The sequence below is a fragment of the Lactuca serriola genome, chromosome 1 (assembly GCF_051521515.1).
Source record: "Lactuca serriola cultivar US96UC23 chromosome 1, Lser_US96UC23_V15, whole genome shotgun sequence".
NCBI classification, from domain to species: Eukaryota; Viridiplantae; Streptophyta; class Magnoliopsida; order Asterales; family Asteraceae; genus Lactuca; species Lactuca serriola.
The window spans coordinates 43,618,293-43,629,421 of record NC_136408.1 but is presented as its reverse complement, the minus strand read 5'-3'; the positions used below and the strand labels follow the sequence as shown (position 1 = coordinate 43,629,421).

The window sequence follows — 11,129 nt, the reverse complement described above, 5'->3', positions numbered from 1 at the left end:
CATCCCCGGTCAACTCGAGTTAGGGTTTCGGGTACCTGTTGGGTACGGGTTTTTTTGTCATCTCTACTTTTGATATGTTTTGTTTAGTAGTGAATACAAACAAAACTAAACCATATATATTTATTCAGATATGAATATAAGAATTCAATAGTTTTTTCAATATCAAACATATCCAGATTGAAGTATTCATATGTTAATAGAACAAAATTATAACAAAGATATACTACAAGTTATTCATAAATGAATATAACAAATATGATAGGAGTTTTATACCTTTGTCATTTTTCTACATGGAACGTGTTTCTCTCATTGTTGGTTGGTCTTTATCAGAAATATCAATCTTCTTACCTTCATTCATTAATGAATAGAAACTAAATGAATTTGATATATATTTTACAAAGAAACTATTTTATATTCATAAATTAATAAATAAATAGAACATATGTATTCATATCTTCTATTCACATATGAATATATATATGTTATCTTCGTATGTAAATAGAACATATATAACTCAGTTTTATTATATTCATATTTGAATAATGTCTATATCCCACCAAATTATGTTCTATTCATATGTGAATAGAACATATATAACTTAATTTTTTTTGTGTTTTCTTTATTATCTTGGGTAATTGGATATGTGATCCTAGACATATTATATTGCATACTAGTGAAACGTATGTTATGTGTTGTTGTTTCTTTATTATTTTGGATGCTTGGGTGTGTGATCACTAGACATATTATATTGCTTGATGAATTTTTCTATTCTTATTTTGGATGCTCGGTGTATTTGCACAAATAATGATTCAGAAGGGTATTGATTTGGAAATTGACTTAAATATGAAATCATAGCCAAAAAATGGTAACTTGCGGGTGATTTTGTAGGATGATTTAATGAAATCACATTATTGGTGTTTGAAGATTTTTTCTTGTTTCAAATCGAGGTTTTTATTTGGTTAGCTAAAAACATGTTGTGTTTGAAAGATTAAAAGATGTTTTAAATGAAAAAATAAAATTGTTTGGTGAAATATCGAATTTAGTATGTGTATTTTGACCTAACCGGATCATATCAGATTCAAAACCGGTTACAAAATTCAAAACCGATCCAATCCGAAACCGGTTTCACTATTCAAAACCAGTTTTGATCAAACCGGATCGGATTCAAAACCGGATTTTCAATCGGATCCTAATCCTACATTTCAAATCGGATTTGATACCGGATCACAAACCGGATCCAAATCTGCTCAAAATCCGCTTAAAACCCACTAAAATTGGTTTAAACCGGATTAGAATCGGATTCGAATTTTGACCGGATTCGGATCAGATTTTGACCGGAACGGATTCTTGGTGACGTAAGCGAAACCGGATCGGATTTGGATTCGGATCTGGATCGGATCGGATTCGGGTTTTGTGCATCTCTAAATTGGTTGATATTGTGAGATGCCTCCAGCCTTATAGAATACAAGGATAATTATAGCTTTAAGCTTAGAGCTTCTGGTTTCAATGAATGATAAAGTGGATAACAAAATCGAGCAATGTGGATGCAATGAAAATCAAAAGCCAATAAATATTCAAATGCAAAAATTTAGGTTACCAAAATATTTGGCAACGTAAATGTAGAAGAAAACGCATCTAAGAAATACTTTCCCCATTGTTTTCTTCACTATGAATCAAAGTGCAAAGATGACGAAGTCTGATTATCATCATCGATGCTAATTCCAATCCCACAAACATCTAAAACCTAAAACGTTCAGATATAAAAGCAATTTAATCAAACCAGGATATAGAAGAATCGTGAATACAACTCGTATAAAAAAACAAAATGGATCCAAGGAAAATCAACTAATCATTACGTAGAGGGAAATAAAATACGTGATAGATATTATATAAATAAAGGATCTCAGGAAGTTTAAACTATCATCAAATCCGATTAAGGAATTTACAGATAGATAACGCAGTTTCTTCATAAGCATCATCGATCCAGCACTTGAATAATTAATCAACATAACATTTAAAAAATTTGTAACAAAATAAAAGGCAAGTAAAGAAAACAGGACAGATTGAGATCAACATTAGTAGCATACGATCGACTTAAGAACGGATCCTGATGATTTTCTTATGATAGATTTAAAACGCAAGTTGTATACTTATAACGGCAGCAACATCACCATCATACAGGGACTAAGAACCCTAATGGAAAAACAACGCATTTACAGGGCCATAATGGGCAAGAATGGGCCACGCGTCTTCTTCTAAATTCTAAACTCTAAAGTCATCCAAAAACAGATCAGTTTTTATAAACAAGTAAATAAATTGATATATATTTGGCAACGTAAATGTAGAAGAAGAAAAAGCATCTCTGAAATACTTTCCCCGTTGTTTTCTTCATTATGAATCAAAGTGCAAGGATGACGAAGTCTGATTATCATCATTGATGCTAATTCCAATCCCACATAAACATCTAAAAACTAAATTTGTCAGATATAAAAGCAATTTAATCAAACCAGGATATAGAAGAATCGTGAATACAACTCGTATAAAAACACAAAATGGGTCAGAGGAAAATCAACTAATCATTACATAGAGGGAAATAAAATACGTGATACGTATTATAAAAATGAAGGATCTCAGGAAATTTAAACTATCATCAGATCCGATTAAGGAATTTACAGATAGATAACGCAGTTTCTTATTAAGCATCATCGATCCAGCGCTTGGAAAATTTTATCAACATAACATTTAAAAAATTTGTAACAAAACAAAAAACAAGTAAAGAAAACAGGATAGATTGAGATCAACATCAAGTAGCATACGATCGACTTAAGAACGGATCCTGATGATTTTTTTATGATAGATTTAAAACGCAAGTTGTATACTTATTTGAGCACCAACATCACCATTACACGGGGACTATGAACCTTAATGGAAAAGACCAAAACCATGAACCCTAATGGAAAAGACGAGAATGGGCCGCCCTTCTTAACTCTAAAGTCATCCAAAAACAGATCGGTTTTAATAATAATAATAATAATAATAATAACTAGAAAAAATCCGTCGCGCCGTTGGCGCAGGGTCGAAAAAATAGTCTAAATGGCAATGTACTTTTCTTGATTTTTTTGCATTCACCTTCAAAATAGATCAGACAATTTAAATTTTTTTTGAACTTTCTGGATTGGTTCCAAACTAAATCAGAATCAGAATATTCTAATAAAACAAACTTAATTTACAATTTCAGTACAATGTAGACGAAAAATCATTTTTTTTAATGTCAAAAGAATCCGCTAGAAACCAAACCTGTTTCATATAATAATTCCACAACCTTCTTCGCCTCAGTCACTTCTTTCTGCTGCGGTTTTACATGCAGCCTGCAAGCAACATTAACACACACATATGGAGACGAGAGGGATACCCGCGGCGAGCAGGGAAGGGATGGCGAGACAACAGAAGCAGCAGCGATGGAAGAGAACGCAAGCAACTGAACTGAGGCGTTGTGTGTAGATGGAGGCGATATTTAACGTTAGGGCAAGGGGTATATTGGTCAATTTCTTTAAAGGGAGGGATTGATTTTTCCACGGCAGTTTTTGCTTCATCCACTTAAATTATATAAATTAAATTTATATAAATTAAAGAAAAGATATGTTTCTTACTTTTTTTTTTTAGTCACAGCCGGCGCCCCTCATTTAAACATGTAGACTTGTAGAGTACTATTTTATTTTTTTTATACCACAACTATATAATAATTAATAATTATTATGTTTCTTAATACTTAACCAGTGAAGACACTCATGTTTTACATGGGTAAGAATGTATTTTCTACATTTGGTGTTTTTTTTGCTGTTTACTCTAATGAAATAGAACATTTAAAAGCATTTTCAGCTTAATTTACTCGGATACTTGATGGCGTTCATGACAAAGTTTCTCTTTTGCTAAACATTTTTGGAAAGCATCATAAATGAGAGGTGCGACTTCTTCCCTTTTTTCCCTTTCAAAGCGATCCATCGTCTTATTTAGTTTTTGCATCGTCTTTTCCATTTCCTGTCTCTCTCTAACTTGCTCCTGCATTTCTAGCTTCATCAAGGACTGTTTTCTCACATTCTCTTGTCAACTGGAAAAGGCAATGGTCCATATGAAAAAAAAAACATAGGAATGGAGGATAGAGATTTTCAAACTTACCCTTTCAACGATGGGCTTCTTTTCTTTCTTTTTGATACATTTTCCAACATCATCTAGTAAAGTTTCTTGCTCCTGCATTTCTAACTTCATCAAGGACTGCTTTCTCACCTTCTCCTGTCAACAGAAAAGGCAATGGTCCATATGAAAAAAAAACATAGGAATGGAGGATAGAGATTTTCAAACTTACCCTTTCAATGATGGGCTTCTTTTCTTTCTTTTTGATACATTTTCCAACATCATCTAGTAAAGTTTCTTGCTCCTGCATTTCTAGCTTCATCAAGGACTGCTTTCTCACCTTCTCCTGTCAACAGAAAAGGCAATGGTCCATATGAAAAAAAAAAAACATAGGAATGGAGGATAGAGATTTTCAAACTTACCCTTTCAGTGATGGGCTTCTTTTCTTTCTTTTTGATACATTTTCCAACATCATCTAGTAAAGTTTGTGCTACTACATGCTCATGTTCCTCAATCTCCCTAATGAGGGCTGATAACGGAGTTCTCTAGCAGTCTTGATATATGATGCCAAACCTACATGGTAGCTTAAGATTGATTATAATTCACCATGCATTAAAAAGAACTCTAATTAATAAAACAAAATTGTACTTATTTCCATCCACTTATGATAGATATAAGTGAAAGCAAAATGGTATAATACAAAATACTAACAATAATAATAAAACTAAAAAAAATCAAGGTGTTAATTCTGCCAAATTTCCCTGAAATTAACATAGAAAGTGCACCTATAATAAGAAGAAACAAAAGTATGTTGGTAAAATAGAAAAATGACTGAAAGATTGTTGTTATTAATTGCATTTGTTATTTTTTCATGAAAAGGAGAAATGCAAAAACAATAACCTGTTTTTTATATTTTAGCATCCAAATCAATGGTAATACATTTGTATTTCTTGCCTCAAATACAAAAATAGAGTAGCCAAAAGTATAACTTTTACAATATTGAAACTACATGTACAAAGAAGAGGATACAACTTTAACTTCGAGTAATTTTTATTAAATTGAGCACAAAAGAAAAAAACAAAAAGTGGTACCTTTATCATTTAAAAAAAACAATTTAGCATAAATTTTCCTCGGGTTGATAGTCATCTCTGCCCAAAAAATTGAAATAGACACTAACAGGTTAGTAATTGTTTTTTTTTTAAAGCGAAGTTTCTGTAATTGGAAAATACACTCAATCAGAATATTCAATTTTTTACATGTTCGTTTGAAGGGACACATCTCTGATTGAGAGTTACAAAAACCTCTTAAAGAAGCTAACCTGATAAAGAACAACAATGGTAAGTTTTGCACAATCAGAGAGAAATTTGATATCCAAAACTTGAAGTTCTTCAAACCTGATGTTGAAAGCTTCTTTGACCTGTCCTTTGTTGTCGAATGGAATGACCTGAATAAAAGAATAGTAGTGGTATTGTAAGTGAACTTGAAAAGGTAAATAACATGAAGCTATCAGTTATTCCTAGAGCAATCTTTTATATCTTCATACCACTTACATAAAGAATAAAGAGGTTAAGAAGTTGTAAAACATCCATTTGGTTTGGAATCAAAGAGAAACTTATGCAATCAGCACTCATTTAATAATATCTCCAGAATAAATTACCTTAAATTGTGATCCGCCTCACAAAATTCACTGAAATAAATAAATTAACAACTTAGTTCCAAAATCAAAATAAAGTATGATCTTAAGAAAAATGAAGCAAAAAATACAATTGAATTTACAACTCCAATCAAAACAAATAAGCAATTATAACAATAAAATACATGATACTCATTCACCTCAAATGAAATCTAACCTGCGTGACTGCCATCAAAAATATAGTCATCGAGAAACAATCACTCTCATATAAATGCAGCTGCCGAAGCAGGGTGATAGTTTCTTTTTAACCTTTTATTAAACACCTTGTCTACATGAGCTTCATTGATCTGAGCAGTTCCTGATTTTCAATCTAAGCTCCCACCACAGTGGCAAAAAACTGACCAATTTCTGCCCTTTCTTTCTCGAGTTTTTAGCCATTATTTTGAATTTTGGTGGGTTAGGATATTCGTATGAGTTCCTGGTAAAATTTGTCCAATTTAGCAAAAAGAACATGTAAAAATATGGAACCTCAGCGTTGTTCGCTTGTGCTGAACTTATAGAAACATCGAAACCTATGTAAGTCCGGTTTATGTAGAATGAAATAGGAGCAGGTAAAAAATGGAACAGATGGGAAACTATTAGAACTGGAGTTTTCTTACCTATCACACATCAACCAAATGGGTTTCGTAGTGCTTTCTCTTTCTCTATCTGAAACTTCATAGTAAGTAACCGAACCTAAAGGATAAGTTGTTTTGCGATGGATGGGGGAGACGAAGTGTGGTGGCGCCTGAAGGAGTGTCAATCAATGGCAGACTTGTCCTACTAGTTTACAATTGAGCACTGGAAATTGGAAGAAAATCGTATGCCTTCCTCATTCAATATAAACTGAAGGAAGCGTCGATGTAGAAGAAGATATATTGGGAAGTTGAAAGAGGGTTTGGATTGGATATCAGAATGAAAACTGAAGAAGAACCCAAGATAGAAATTTATTTCATTAGAGGGGTAGGGCACCAATCGATAACTTTATCAATAATCACAAAGAATCGTTCATTGCTTATCTCCTGCTTAATCAAAGACCTTTGGATACACAATAAATCAGGGAGGGTTGTTACAGGTTGTCGATGAGAGTCGAGAAGCCACAACCACAAGACGACGACCTTGGTGATTTCTTCGTTTTCCTCTCCAATTTGTTTTTGCTCCATCGATTATGATTGGAATGGTCAGAAGCGGCGTATGCCTTCCGATCTCTATATGTCGGATTATTCCCAGTCAATCAAGATACACACAATCGCTTGGTGGTTGAGACGGTGGAAGAACCGCATAACCATAGGAAAATAAGAAACTGATGAAATGGAGGCGGTGGACCAGGAGATAACAGGGGTGTCTAGAAGCATACGAACCGATTAAACTAACCCGGTGGTAAACAGGACAGCAAAAGTTTAAAAACCAACACGTAAAAGCGCATAAACGGTGGAACCAATAAGGTGGGGACAAATGAGGAGGAAAAGAGGGAAACGAATCCAGAAAGAAGCAGGTGGAAAAATAAAAGCGGTGCATACAAAAATACCCCTACTATTAACGGCTCTTGTAAAATAATAAAAAGGAAATTAATCAGGGGAAAGAAAATTTGGTCCAATGAAGAGTAAGTACTGTTCAATTGGGAATCTTTTTTTATATAATTATATAACTTTTTTAATGAACTAAAGGATCTATCTTTATTATAATACTTAATTTTCTTTTGTTTCTTTGATCATTTTTTTATACCCATCATCTTTATTTTTAGAGGTTATAAAGAGTGGTGAATCAAGAACCAAATACCACGTAGAGTGTTATGTAAATGAAATATATATATATATATATATATATATATATATATATATATATATATATATATATATATAAGTAAAAATTACTAATGGTATCGGGTCGGGTTATATGCTTTAAATAGTTAAATATAACTTCAATGTTTATAATAGTTTTACATTTGAACTCTACTAGGTCTTATATCTTGAAATATATTCATAATTATATCATTATTGATACTTTCTAAAACATTTTTTTGTCAATATACAACATTAAACTATCATTCAACATTTGAAATATAAAAAATATGGGCAGGAAGAGGTGGCGCCTGGTGGAGAGACAACGGTTGTCGGTGGCTTGGCCGGATGACGGACTGTGGGTACGTTATGAGGCGTAAGGCAGACAAGAACATTTTGAGGGTCAAGCGTTAGGAGATGTCGATAAATAATCACGTTTCGTGAAAGTTTTTTTTAATGGATTGGGCTATTAACTAATAAATAAATTTTAAATGGATTGAGGTAATGGACTATTTTAAATTAATTCGCCAATTTTATATATATATATATATATATATATATATATATATATATATATATATATTACTAATATTAAGCAAAATAGGTAGGTCTGATTGTGGTACTGAACTATTTTAAGTGGATTATAATATATAAAATTTAGGTTGAAGTATTTATTTTATATTTTTTCAAAAAATTACAAGATAGGTCCTATAACATTGATAAAATAGTTCACCAAAATTTTCATATATATATCTTATGTTACTGTTACTAATATTAAGCAAAAATAATGAATGAATAAACAATATCGAGTACCGAACCAAACTAACATTACCATTTTTTGATACTAACATCAGTATCGATTCTTGAATTTTGTGATTTTGGAATACTACCGTTTCATATGTTTATATTCAATACCGATTACGATAGAATATCAGTACGAAATCGAGATTTGGTACTAAATGCTCATATCTCATTTAAGTCACCTAAACTAAATTTCTTTTATGTTTTTCTATATTATTATTTGTTACATCATTCTCATTTTATATTTAACCTTTTTAGTACTTAAATTCCTTTCATGAAATGAAAGATTCACCCAAATTTTAATAATTAAGTTTTTATGCTTTAATATTTTTTATAAAAATATTAATTAGATGGAATTATTACATATTCAATCACTTAACAAAATAAATACAACTTCAAATTTTATAATTTAATATGCATTAATTTGAAACTGTATTATTTGATTATTTAATAGTTTTATCTATGTTTATTAAAAATGATTAAAGAAGAAAAATATTAATTGTTAAAATGATGGTGGACAAATAAGAAGAAATTTTTTTTTAGCTTACCTAATTTAAATGGGAGGCATAAGTCTAGGAAGAATAATGTAGTCCACTTTACAACAATTTAGCTTACAACAATTTAGCCATGTTAATATTATAGATTCAAATAAGGGCAAAAATGGCAATACACTAAAATTTATGTGGATGGATTAAAAGTTGTGGAAAAATCACTTCCCTTTGATAAATAAAGGGGGAAGTGACTTATGGAAAATAACATATTTCAGGTGCCAAGAAGTTATAAGGTGATTTTAAAAAAACCTTTTATCCAAACACCTTTTTTGACTTATATCGCCGAGGAACCGGTAATAAGTCAAAAAACTAAAATTTTAAGTTTTGCCAAACACCCTCTTAGATAATCGAAATGTTAAAACGTTTTCAAAACTTAGGTATCAAATTTTTTATTTAAACCATTTAATTTTTGCATGTTTTCAATTCCACTATTTTTGTCGCATATCCCAATGTTAAACCGTTTTCATACCTTAGGTATCAATTTTTTTGATAGGTTGACACATTATGTGGCATTATATATGTTTTGACACGTAATTTATCGTTTTCCTGTAGTTAGAGAGAGTTAAGTAAGATTATATGTACCTTTCTAGTGCCATCGGAGGCTCTAATGATATCTTTCACTTGTAATGTTTTCAATTTAGCATGTTTGCTTATCATGTTGGGTTTGTTTAAACCTAGAAAAAAGTTGATGATAAGATGATTGATGTTACTAAAGGAAGAACACTTTTAGTGATGAAGTTGAGATTTGAAGATGAACCTTCTAATTCCTCAAATGAATGTGCCCAAATACTCTTCGAATTGTTGTCGTAAAGCAACTTCCATAGCATCAATGCCTGAGCAGGTCTATATCCTTGAGAAGTCACCCAATTATGTTTAAATTTTCATGTATTTAGAAACAATCACTTTCAAGAAGCACATACAAAAAGTTCCTAAATCATGGGATATGAACTCAAAAGCCCTAGATTACCAGCTTTTTGAAGAAAAAACAATTAAGGAAAAGATAGATGCATACATACTTTGAATTCCATGTATTGAAAGAGAGCAAAGTCAAAAATATCAGTACTGGTGGAGAAAAAAGGAGAAGACGACAGGTGAAGGTTTACCTAATAGCAGAATCTGAAGAACACATTTTCTTCAGTTTTCGCTGCCCTTCATCTCCGATCGGAAGCACAAAAAGGGGGTTTAAGGCCTGAAATCGAGAGCAACGGTGATGTTTAGGGCTAGAAGTCGTTGCGTACAGAGGCACATAGTGCTTAAAGAATAGTAACCTTGAAACGTTGTGAAATCATGGTCCATGGTTGCATCGGTGGTGATAACAGCGTGGAGGGTATCTAGATGGCTGACTTCAACCTTGGAATAGTGGCGAGTGGCGTGACCATCTTCCCTAAATCAACATATAGAGGTAAACGGAGGAAAAGTACGATGGTGGTGGTGATTCTCACAGATCTTTTCTCCAATGTTTTGTCTGAGTGATTGGGGAGGAACGGACCGACCTATGGCTTTTATGTGGAAGGAAGAAAGAGATGGAACGGTGGTAGGAAGAATGTGGAAGGTGGTCAGAATTAAAGCGGTGGTTGGAGGACAGGTATGTATGACACCAATCAGTTTTAGAGTAAATACACGTGGTTTCCTCTACGAAGCAGTGGAAAATACATTAATCTCATTTTTATGGGATAGTAGACAGACAGATTAAAAAAAACAAAAAAAAAACAAAACAAAAAAACAAAAACAAAATTAGAGATGGTCCAATAGAACAAAGAATTGTTAACTAAGGGGGTTCAAAATTAAATTATATATAAATATCTTAATTACAATCCTTACTTCAAAAAAATCATTTTATAAAACATATAGTTTTACTATTACATCAATACCCAACAAACTTTGTTATTAGTTAAATTATCAAGCTCGTACTAACAATTTTACCTCCACGTATTATTTTATCAGTATATCAACAACGTTTAACGAACTGAATTCATTAGATTTCACGTTTACTGTAACGCCCCGTTCTAAAAGTGATTAATTATGGATCCCCGAGATCATGAGTAAGGCCATTTCGGTCTTTTTTTGGGCAATGGGCTCTATTCGAGAATGTTTCGGGTTCGGGTGTGTTGCTAGAAGCGTAGGGCTTCTCGCCACCTTTTCGTGGATATAAAGTTCGTCGGAAAGGGACGTAGAATAAAGGAGTTATGACAC

At 32.2% G+C, this 11,129-nt stretch overlaps 2 long non-coding RNA genes and 4 other non-coding genes across 14 annotated transcripts; all 6 read right to left on the bottom strand.

Moving 5' to 3' along the window:
• Positions 1 to 1,550: 1,550 nt before the first annotated feature.
• Positions 1,551 to 3,598, bottom strand: LOC145086229 (uncharacterized). Its single transcript, XR_013700350.1, has 2 exons — positions 3,298 to 3,598; positions 1,551 to 1,744 (listed from the first exon to the last, which is right to left on the bottom strand). It is a non-coding gene; the product is annotated as an uncharacterized LOC145086229 (long non-coding RNA).
• Positions 1,630 to 1,719, bottom strand: LOC145080855 (small nucleolar RNA snoR26). The gene has a single exon (XR_013695434.1). It is a non-coding gene; the product is annotated as a small nucleolar RNA snoR26 (small nucleolar RNA).
• LOC145080856 (small nucleolar RNA snoR27) lies at positions 1,896 to 1,988 on the bottom strand. Its single transcript, XR_013695435.1, has one exon. It is a non-coding gene; the product is annotated as a small nucleolar RNA snoR27 (small nucleolar RNA).
• On the bottom strand, positions 2,355 to 2,444 carry LOC145080854 (small nucleolar RNA snoR26). The gene has a single exon (XR_013695433.1). It is a non-coding gene; the product is annotated as a small nucleolar RNA snoR26 (small nucleolar RNA).
• Positions 2,623 to 2,715, bottom strand: LOC145080857 (small nucleolar RNA snoR27). Its single transcript, XR_013695436.1, has one exon. It is a non-coding gene; the product is annotated as a small nucleolar RNA snoR27 (small nucleolar RNA).
• A 179-nt stretch (positions 3,599 to 3,777) lies between the features above and the next one.
• Positions 3,778 to 10,505, bottom strand: LOC145086172 (uncharacterized). Of its 9 annotated transcripts, none has more exons than XR_013700326.1 (13): positions 10,205 to 10,505; positions 10,040 to 10,125; positions 9,694 to 9,786; positions 9,519 to 9,610; positions 5,982 to 6,242; positions 5,789 to 5,818; positions 5,526 to 5,575; positions 5,388 to 5,449; positions 5,223 to 5,279; positions 4,554 to 4,704; positions 4,364 to 4,477; positions 4,177 to 4,290; positions 3,778 to 4,108 (listed from the first exon to the last, which is right to left on the bottom strand). It is a non-coding gene; the product is annotated as an uncharacterized LOC145086172 (long non-coding RNA). The 9 variants fall into 9 exon arrangements; XR_013700339.1 differs by having other exon boundaries at positions 9,694 to 9,769; XR_013700328.1 differs by having other exon boundaries at positions 5,789 to 6,242.
• Positions 10,506 to 11,129: the final 624 nt, after the last annotated feature.